Source organism: Manis javanica, chromosome 14 (genome assembly GCF_040802235.1).
Source record: "Manis javanica isolate MJ-LG chromosome 14, MJ_LKY, whole genome shotgun sequence".
NCBI classification, from domain to species: domain Eukaryota; kingdom Metazoa; phylum Chordata; class Mammalia; order Pholidota; family Manidae; genus Manis; species Manis javanica.
Genome location: NC_133169.1, coordinates 67,916,987 through 67,926,533, shown reverse-complemented (window position 1 = coordinate 67,926,533; position 9,547 = coordinate 67,916,987). Strand labels below are relative to the sequence as shown.

The window sequence follows — 9,547 nt, the reverse complement described above, 5'->3', positions numbered from 1 at the left end:
TACAGAAGGAAAATTATAGACACTATTCTAAATTTTCTGTGGTAACTCTATAATAGGAAGGGTATATCTTTGTGCCTTCTATTAGCATTGTCAAAGAGATGATTTTGGGACTGAACACAAAGATGTAGAATTTTTAGAAATATTCTAAGCAAAAGTCTGGGAACAGAGGGGAAAAAAAGATTTCTGAAGCCATAGTGAAAAAAGAAAGATAAATACTTATGTTTTAGAGTAGTAAATCTTCCTGTTCCTGCACTAGTCAATGTTGAACTTCCATTCTTCCACTTAGTGCCACTATTCTTTACTTGCAGGATGAGTTAATTCTTCATTTTTATTTCCAACCACACTTTTTACCTGTTGGCAATTTAGTTAGGAATTATCTCTTAATATCTTGTGTAGGTTTACAGATACTTAAATCAGTGGAAAACTGACTCATTCACATAGCGTGAAAGTAGAGTTAGGAATATTAATGCAGCATCAATCAACCCAAATGTCCATAGATGGGTGGAATTAATAAGGAAATCATTATACATACAAAGGAATGTATTATTCACCTTAGGAAGGAATGAAATTCTGACACATTTGCAGCGTGGATGAGTGTTGAGGATGTTATGTTAAATGAAATAAGCCAGTCACAAAAGGGCAAATTTTGTACAATTCCACTTATCTGATGATCCCATAAGAGTCAAATTTAAAGAGACAGAAAGTAGTAGTAAGGTGCCTGCCAGTTCCTGGGGGCAGGGGATATAGAGGGCTACTGTTTATTGGGCACGTATTTTCAGTTTGAGAATATGCATAGAATATCCTGGCAATGGATATTGGTGATGGTTGCAGAAAAAATGCAAATATGCATGTCACTGTACTACAGAATACTTAAAAATGGGTACAATAATAGCAAAAATTATTTTAAGAAAATGACCCAGCACACTACAATGACTACAGATTTTTTAACACTAACTTGCCTTATCTTTTATTATTGTTTTTAAAAACTAAATAGTAAATGGCATTCAGACTCCCACCTCTTAAAAATGTTCTTTCTCTTTCTCAAGTGCTCACTTACTACACACACACACACACACACACACACACACACATGCACACATGCACACACAAAGGCACCATTTACTTTTTATGCATTGATTTTAGAACAAGTTTAAAGTTTTGTCAACATTCAACAAGGAGAGATCAGAATAAAGGAAAATAAGTCTTCCAGTCAAAGAAATGAGTCAGGAGGATTACTTACTAGGTGTACAGAGTGCAAGTTACAAATATAGGGCTTTGCAGATAGAAAAGTTTTGGAAAATGCAAAGAGGAACTGGGCTCTGTGACGTCTAACTCTGAGCCAACCAACTAAAACCGTCCAGCAGAATGCCGCCCCTACAACCACGATGCTCCCGCAGTGGGGCTGGGGACTGAGTGAGGCCTGGCACTGCCTTTGTCTGCCTTCATTGGCCTTCCAGTACGGGAGGGTTGTGTGCAGTGGGGAGAAGGAATGACGAAGGAGGATGGGGACTCCTCACCTCCATGTCACTTCATTGAATGACATCAGATCCTTGAGACTGAATTACCATCCCCATCTCTGGTCATATTTATTTAAAAAGAATAAATAGTTCCAGTACCAGCAGATAAGAAATGAAATTGCCCTTAAATATGTATGTTCTCTTGGCACCGAGGAGGAAAGTAATTTATCTCTGTTGGGTGAGAAACGAATGACTTTTTATTTTTTCTTCTTTATCAGAAGATACTATATTTCTGTGAATTTGAGGGGAAACAGTGTCATTACATGAGTGCCTTTATACAGTAAATGAGAGCATATTAAACAGTACAGTCTTGCTTTGGGGGAAAGCATCCAAAGAAGGTCATTCTTGTTTTCAGTGTATGACGTGATACATTCAAGCTAAAGGCACTGTCAATTCCAAGTAGTTATGTTTCCATCTGCAGACTCAGTCCTGTCAGTTCCTAGACCAGAGGAAATAAGCTGCCTGGTTTGGAAAGGAAAGAATGCCTTTGAAGATTACTCAACATCAGGAAAAATTATCCGATTTTGGTAAGTTTCAATAAGTTTTGAAATGTTACACAGGTATAACTCCACTATCAAGTACTTAGCTTTTACACAGTTAAATCCATCAATTTAATTCAGCTTCCAAGAATATTACTGTGTATGATACAAGGCTAGAACAAATATGTTATAAATTATGTAATTAATATCTTGTCCATTTTTGTTGCTATCATAGAGCATAAAGATACACTTACAAAGCAAATTGGATTTACGAAGAATTCTCATTCATTGTGTCTCAAACTAAACTGAGAAGTACTTAAAATTAAAACCTTGAAAACAGGAAAATATTGAAATTAATTTTATGCCCTAGTTAAAAGATTTTGCAAATGGAAGATCAAGTATTTGAAATAAGTTTTGTTATTTTCAATTACTTTCATGAAAAATATAATTGAAATGGAGCACTGTGACTGATGAAAACTCATCTATTTCGCTGTTTCAGTGTCAATCCTGTTGAAATCATGGAAAGTGGGAACACCACCTCAGTGTTCATTCTCCTAGGACTCTTTAACCACTCAGGAGCCCACCCGTTCTATTTGTGATGGCTCTGACAGTTGCCTTCAACTCCCTTGTGGGCAATGCCCTCATGATGCTGCCGGTTAACAAGGACCCTTGACTGCACACACCCATGTACCTCCTGCTGAGCCAGCTCTCCCTCACAGACCGGGTGCTGGTCTGCACTACTGTGCCCAAGATGGCTACTCACTAAGTAACAGGGAGAAAGTTCATCTGCCCCACTGGCTGTGGGGTGCAGATCTTCTTCCTCACATTGGGAGGAGGTGGGTGCTTCCTCTTGGCGGCCATGTCCTATGAGCACTATGTGGCTGTTTGCCACCTCCTGAGATACCCCATCCTCATGAACTGACGACTATGCCTGCTAATGACCTGGGGGTCCTGGTTCCTGGGAGCAGCTGATGGGCTCATGCAGGCTGCTGCCACCCAGGGCTTCCTGTTTTGCAGGGCTCATAAAATTGACCATTTCTTCAGTGACGTGCTCATTCTGGTGCGTTTGGCTTGTGCTGACGTGTACACCTGCAGTGTGTTAATGCTCCTGGTCCCACTTTCCCTCATCCAGGTTTCCTATAGTCTCACCCTGGCTGCTCTTCTCTGGATGCGTTCTACAGAAACCCACAAAAAAGCTTTTCCCATCTGCTTCTCACATTTGGCTGTGGTGGGACTGTTCTATGGAGCAGGAATTTTTACTGACATGAGATTCAAATCCTATATAACCTTGACAAGGTCGTGTCAGCATTTTATACTATCTTAACCACTGTGTTGTACCCACTCACCTACTGTATGAGGAACAATGAGGTCAAGGGAGACCTGATAAGGTTTATGAGCCAGTGTACTGCCTTAAATGACTGAGGGTAAGATTCCTAGAGAGAAGTTATATATGCATTATATCTTTAACGGTTATTTCTCTTTTTCTTGGAAATACAGATGGACCTCCATACATTGGGATTGTCTATTACATTGTCATCAAGAATAAATTGTGGATGTTAAAAGTCTGTAGATCACAAATCCTTATTACACTGTTTCCATACCACAACTCACAAATTCATTCAATGAATTAACTTGGCTGCTTTTGCCTACCTGGCTGTCTTATCCTCTTACTGAATGGTTCTACTGGAGCTATGTATTTGATATATGTTTAAATTATTGACAAAATTTTGTTTATAAAAGAAATTCATCAAGGCATGTGTTGCCACAAATTAGGTATTTTATTGTGCCACCTTTTTTGTATCAGTGATTATCAAACTAATGTTCCTTTCTACTTATAATAACTTCCTCTCTGATATAGTCCATTGTTTATGAAATACTATAAACAAAGAAATCATATTGTTATATACATAACAACTATTATATGGAGTTTACCTTGGGACTTCCTGAACTACAAATAAATTTGAAATTTATGGTGAGGTGTAACTTCCATCCATGGAAGAAAAAGCATGGACTAGAATAATCTTCTCCCTATTATTTACATGAAACATCTTTTTCCATCCCTTCACTTTTAATTTGTGCACATCTTTGGGTCTGAAATTAATCTCCTGTAGGCAGCATATATATTGGTCTTGTTTCTTGATCTATTCTGCCGTTCTTGTCTTTTGATTGGTGCACTCAGTTCATTTATATTAAATGCAATTATTGGTAGGTATATATTATCACCAGTTTATCAACTGTTTTGTGTTTATTTTGTGGTTCCTCTCTGTTCATTTCTTCCTCTCTTGTTGGTGGTTTTCTTTAGTGTTGTGTGGTTGGATTTCCCTTTGTTACTTTTTTGTGTGTCTGTTACAGGCTTTAGGTTTGTGGTTATCATAAGGTTCAAGGACAGCTTCTGCAGTACATAACAGCCTATCTTAAGTGGATGATTGCTTTATTTCAAACACAATCTAAAAGTGCTTTTGTCTTCTTTTTCCTCCTCTGCGCTTTATGTATTAGATGTCATAATCTGCATTTTTGTCTGTATCCTTCGAGTCATCTTATGTAGTTAACTTTACTACCTTTGTTTTGTTTTAATTTTTGTGTGCTTGTTAGTTAATTGGTCAACTACCTTTAATGTGCATTTATTTTCACTGGTGAAAGCTCTTCAGCCTAAGGAACATTTCTGTCTACAGCAGTCCTTTTAATGTGTTCTGTAATTCTAGTTTAGTGGTATAATTTCCTTAGGCCTTCATTTACCTGGGAAATGGTCAATCTCTGCTTCAGATTTGAAAGAAAATCTTGCTGGGTTGAGATTCTTGGTCGGAGGTCCTTCTGTTTCAGTACATCAGATTATTCATGCCCCTCCCTCTGGCCTATAAAGTCTCTGCTGAGAAGTCTGATGATAGTTTCACGGGGTTTCCATTATAAGTAATCTTTGTTCTCTGTCTGGCTGCTTTCAATCCTCTCTCCTTATCCTTAATCTTTGCCATTTTAATTATTGTACGTCTTTGTGGTGTCCTCCTGGGGTTCCTTTATTATAGGATCTCTGGCCTTCCATAACCTGAGTGTCTATTTTCTTCCCCAGAAGTTTTCAACAGTTATTTCCTCAAAGAGTGTTTCTAACCCTTTGTCTCTATCTTGTCCTTCTGGTATCCCTATTACACAAATATTGATTCATTTGGAATTATCATACAATTCTCTTATCATTCTTTCATTCCTAGAGATTCATTTTTCTCTCTGGTTCTCAGTTTCATGTGTCCTTATTCAAGGAGATACATGACAATCCCACAACTAACATTATAATCAATGACAAAAAGATTGAATAATTTCCTCCAAGTTCAGGACCATGACATGTGTGCCCACTTCCTCCAGTTCTTTTCAGTAAGGTGCTGAAAATCTTAACTAAAGCAATTAGACAAGTCAATAAAAATGTGAAATATATACAATTTGGAAGTGAAGAATTAAATTGTCTTTGTTTGCAAATGACATGATCTTTTTTATAGAAACTCCCAAGAACTCTATAAAAAACTGTTAGAAGTAAATTTCTATGATCAACATATACATTCACTCGTTTCTAAACCAAAAAATGAACTATATGAAAATAAATAAAACAATCCCATATATAATACCTTCAAAAACAATAAAATATTCAGCAAGAAATTCAAGTGAGATAAAAGATCTGTGCTCTCACTTATAAAACATTGATTAAAGAAATTAAATAAAATACTAATAAATGAAAATATGTAGCATGCCCATGGATTGGAAAAATTGATGTTGTCATAATGACAAAATTATCCAAAGCTGTTTGCAGACTAAATGCAGTCTTTATCAAAATTATAAAGGCATTTTTCACAGAAATGCAAAATAATTTTGAAAGTCATATAGAAGCATAGAAATACCCTGGTAGCCAAAGATATTCTTAAAAAGAAGAACAAAATTGGAGGCTTCACAGTTTGTGATTTCAAACTACATTACAAAGATATTGTAATTAAAACAATATGGCACTGCCATGAAAGAAGACTCATAGACCAATGGAACCAAATCAACATTCCAGAAATAAAACTCATGCATGTACAATGAAGTAACTAATATTTGACAAAGGAGTCATATGACCTAACAATCTGTTTTGAAAAGACAGCTCCATGCCTATGTTCATTGCAGTATTAGTCACAAAAGTCAAAAGAAAACATAAAAATAACCTGTGTCCATTGAAAGATTAATGAATAAAGGTAATACAATATAGGAGATACTTCCATTTGCATCAAAATAGATGAACCTTAAGGACATTATTCTAAGTGAAATGAGTTAGATAATAAAGATGAATACTGTATAGTGTCACTTATACGTAGAATCTAAGTAAGCCAAATTCATAGAAACAGAGAGAATAGTGGTTGTCAGGAGCTGGAGTTTTGGAATATATAGTAGATGTTGATCAATGGAATCGAACTTCCAATTTTAATAGGAATAAGATCTGGGTATTTAATGTACAGCTGGGTGACTAGAGGTACCAATATTGTGTTATACAGTTGAAAGGTGCTGAGACTGTAAATCTTAAATATATTACCATAGACTCACATGCACATGAGGTAATTTTGTGAGGTGATGTATGTCTGAATTAACATCATTGTGGTAATCATTTTGCAGTATATAAATGTATCAAATCATCACATTGTGCAACTTAAACTCAATGTTGTATATCAATTAAGTCTTAATAAAACTAGAAAAATATACTAAGTATATTAAAACAGTCATGTATATCGACATTAATGATTTGTACAATTCTTATATCTGCTTTAATATCTGTTCACAACAGTCATTTATAATTGGTAACATAAAATAACAATGAGAAATTCACCCTTAAAATTACACATGGGAAAATTTAAAGGATACAAATTAGAAGTAATCCCTTAAGACTATTATGTCTGTATTATCAACTAACAGCCATATTTAGGAGAAAATAGAAATAATGACAAAATAAAAATATTTGAAGATATTATGCTTGCTGATGCCAATATTCACTAACTGTTTAAGCGAGGTGATAGACAAGGTAGGGTGGTACTCAAGTTAATCAAAGTTTTAGATAGCTAACACACAACACAGTACTTTTCAATTACATAGTTATTGTTTTTATGCATTATCATTTTACTTCACATAGTTGCATACCTTAGAAAAGGAAAAGTTTTCTACTTTTCCACAAAGTATTGGAAATCCTGATCTAAGTAACATGTGAAGTCTGTATTGAAGAGGTTTTTAGCATAAAGATTATACAATTTCATGTGAAAAGTAATAAGTGCTATAAAAGGTATACAGACTCCTGGATAAATAAGTTATGTCATACAACGTGGTAGACAGAAAGAAAGTAACACAACTTTATTTTTTAAACACAACAGTTTAGATGAAGGATATTTGTTGATTGATAAGGGAACCAATTAAATACAGTAGAGTTCAGACTGTCAGGTGATATTAACATGAGTTCATACCTGAAATTTTACTTTAAAGAGCCTTAACAGAAACTCCTGGGAAATGTAACAATTTCCTAATCTCTGTGGTAAAAAAAATGTTATCATTGGATTACTGTGAATCTTACCAAAAGAAGGGATAACTTTATAAAGCTTTATTCCTCTCCAGAGAAAATGTCTCTGGGGTACACACCTGAGGTTGACTATCTGCTTAGTATCCCTTTCTCCTGAGAAACTGAATAGATTGTACCTTGGAGGCCACCTAAGAGCACGTTCATGTTCTTCATGCTTCCTTGTTTACGTCTTTCAACCCCATATCCTTTGGTTAAATCATTATGACCAATCATGAATTCATCATGCACATGCTTTTTCATTGCTGCTGGAGATGAAACTGGTGGATCAATTAAGCCCACTTTCTACATGAGAAGAAACAGTAATGACAGCAGTGAAAGAAATACCCAAACAAAAACATTAATTTAGGTAAGCTATTTCCAGTTTTTTTACAAAAGCCCCTTTGCTGGCAGCCTATGATACATAGAATGTCTACATGGGCATCTTTTAGTTTTATAGATGGAGTAGTCCCTGCTCTCAAAGAAGGTTCTTCTGAGAGATTTAGTATAGAGATGTCCACCCAAATAATAAGGCTTAGAGGTATTGATGTTATTTAGTATCTGAAAACTATAGCTATGGGTTATAGTTCATATTTTTAAATGACTTTTAGGTTGAAAACTCTTCCAACAGCTCCATTTCCAAAGCTGTTTTAGAAATATTAAAAGCATATGTCATTAGACATTTCTGAATTTATCTTCCTTATATTATCAGCTGGTCCTCTTGATTTTATGCTGATGAGACTATAAAATGTTCAAACCATGACAATTCAGTTAATGTAGAATTATGGTTTGTAGTTTTCTTTTTTCATATTTGTCTGTTTTTGTAGTTTGACTTCCCAGAAAGAGTTGAGAATTACTCCTTCCTTGTCCATTTTTCTAGAATACTTTCAAAAGAGTATTAGCTCTTTTAAAGTTTGGTAGAATTCACCCATGAAGCTGTCTGGTCATGGAATTTTGTTTATTGGGTATTTTTTAATTACCAATTCAATCTTGTTAGAAGTAATTGGTCTGTTCAGATTTTGAGTTTATTGCTGGGTAATTATTGAAAGATTGTATGTTTCTAGGAATTTATATATTTCTTTTAGTTTGTCAAATGTATTGGCTATCTTTTCCCATGTGATTTTCTTATAATTGTTTGAGTTTTTCTGTGTCAGTGGTAATTTCTTTTTACATTTCTGATCTTTTCTTTATTTTTGTCTTCTCTTTCTTTTCCTTGATATCTCTGCCTAAGGGTTTGTCTATTGTGTATCATATATGTTGTAGAAATATATATTACACATTTGTGAATTTCTGTTTTCTTTGTAGCATGAGATAAGTTGGTCTTTGATTTTATGCTGATGAGACTATAAATTTTCCAAAAAATAAAAATTCGGTCAATGTGATAAATTCAGTCTTCAAATAATATGTTGATATCATTAAACACAACTATGCAGTCAACACACACAAGATTGGTTCTAGTGTGACTTTTCCAGATCTTTATGTTATACACATGATCTGCTACAATAAATATCTTGTCTACACCAGGGGTGGAATGTGGTATTTGAGGAAGAACAACTTCATCCAAGCATTTGTTACTAAAGAGAACATGATTGTTTTGGGCCACACATAGTCAGAAATTATGATAATTTCCATGAATGACTTGAGCACAATTTTCAATTAATATTCTTTAAGAATTCTACATTTGGGAATTTTATTTATCTCTAATGTCTGAGAGTTAGGCTCTAGCTCCTTAATTTTGTCACCTATTCTGAATTCTTGGCTTTTCCTTTTTTAGAAGCCAGGTATGTTTCAATAGATGTGTAAAAATGGCTATATTTGGAGGAGCCCTGTGGACCAGTTATCTAAGATAAAGGAATATGCCCAGGGAGATATGAGAAAAACTGAGGTTCTGGTTACCTTTTTTTCCAAAAGGGATATTTTTGATAACATGATGCTTTAAAAAACCATACACCTCACTGTCTTTTGGAATTAATTTTTTTTTAAACTTAGCTTCTATCCACTTC

The 9,547-nt window shown here is 34.8% G+C and overlaps 1 pseudogene; it reads left to right on the top strand.

The window, feature by feature from the left end:
* The first annotated feature begins 2,514 nt into the window (after nucleotides 1–2,514).
* LOC108387782 (olfactory receptor 2T8-like) lies at nucleotides 2,515–3,418 on the top strand (annotated as a pseudogene).
* The last annotated feature ends 6,129 nt before the right edge of the window (nucleotides 3,419–9,547 follow it).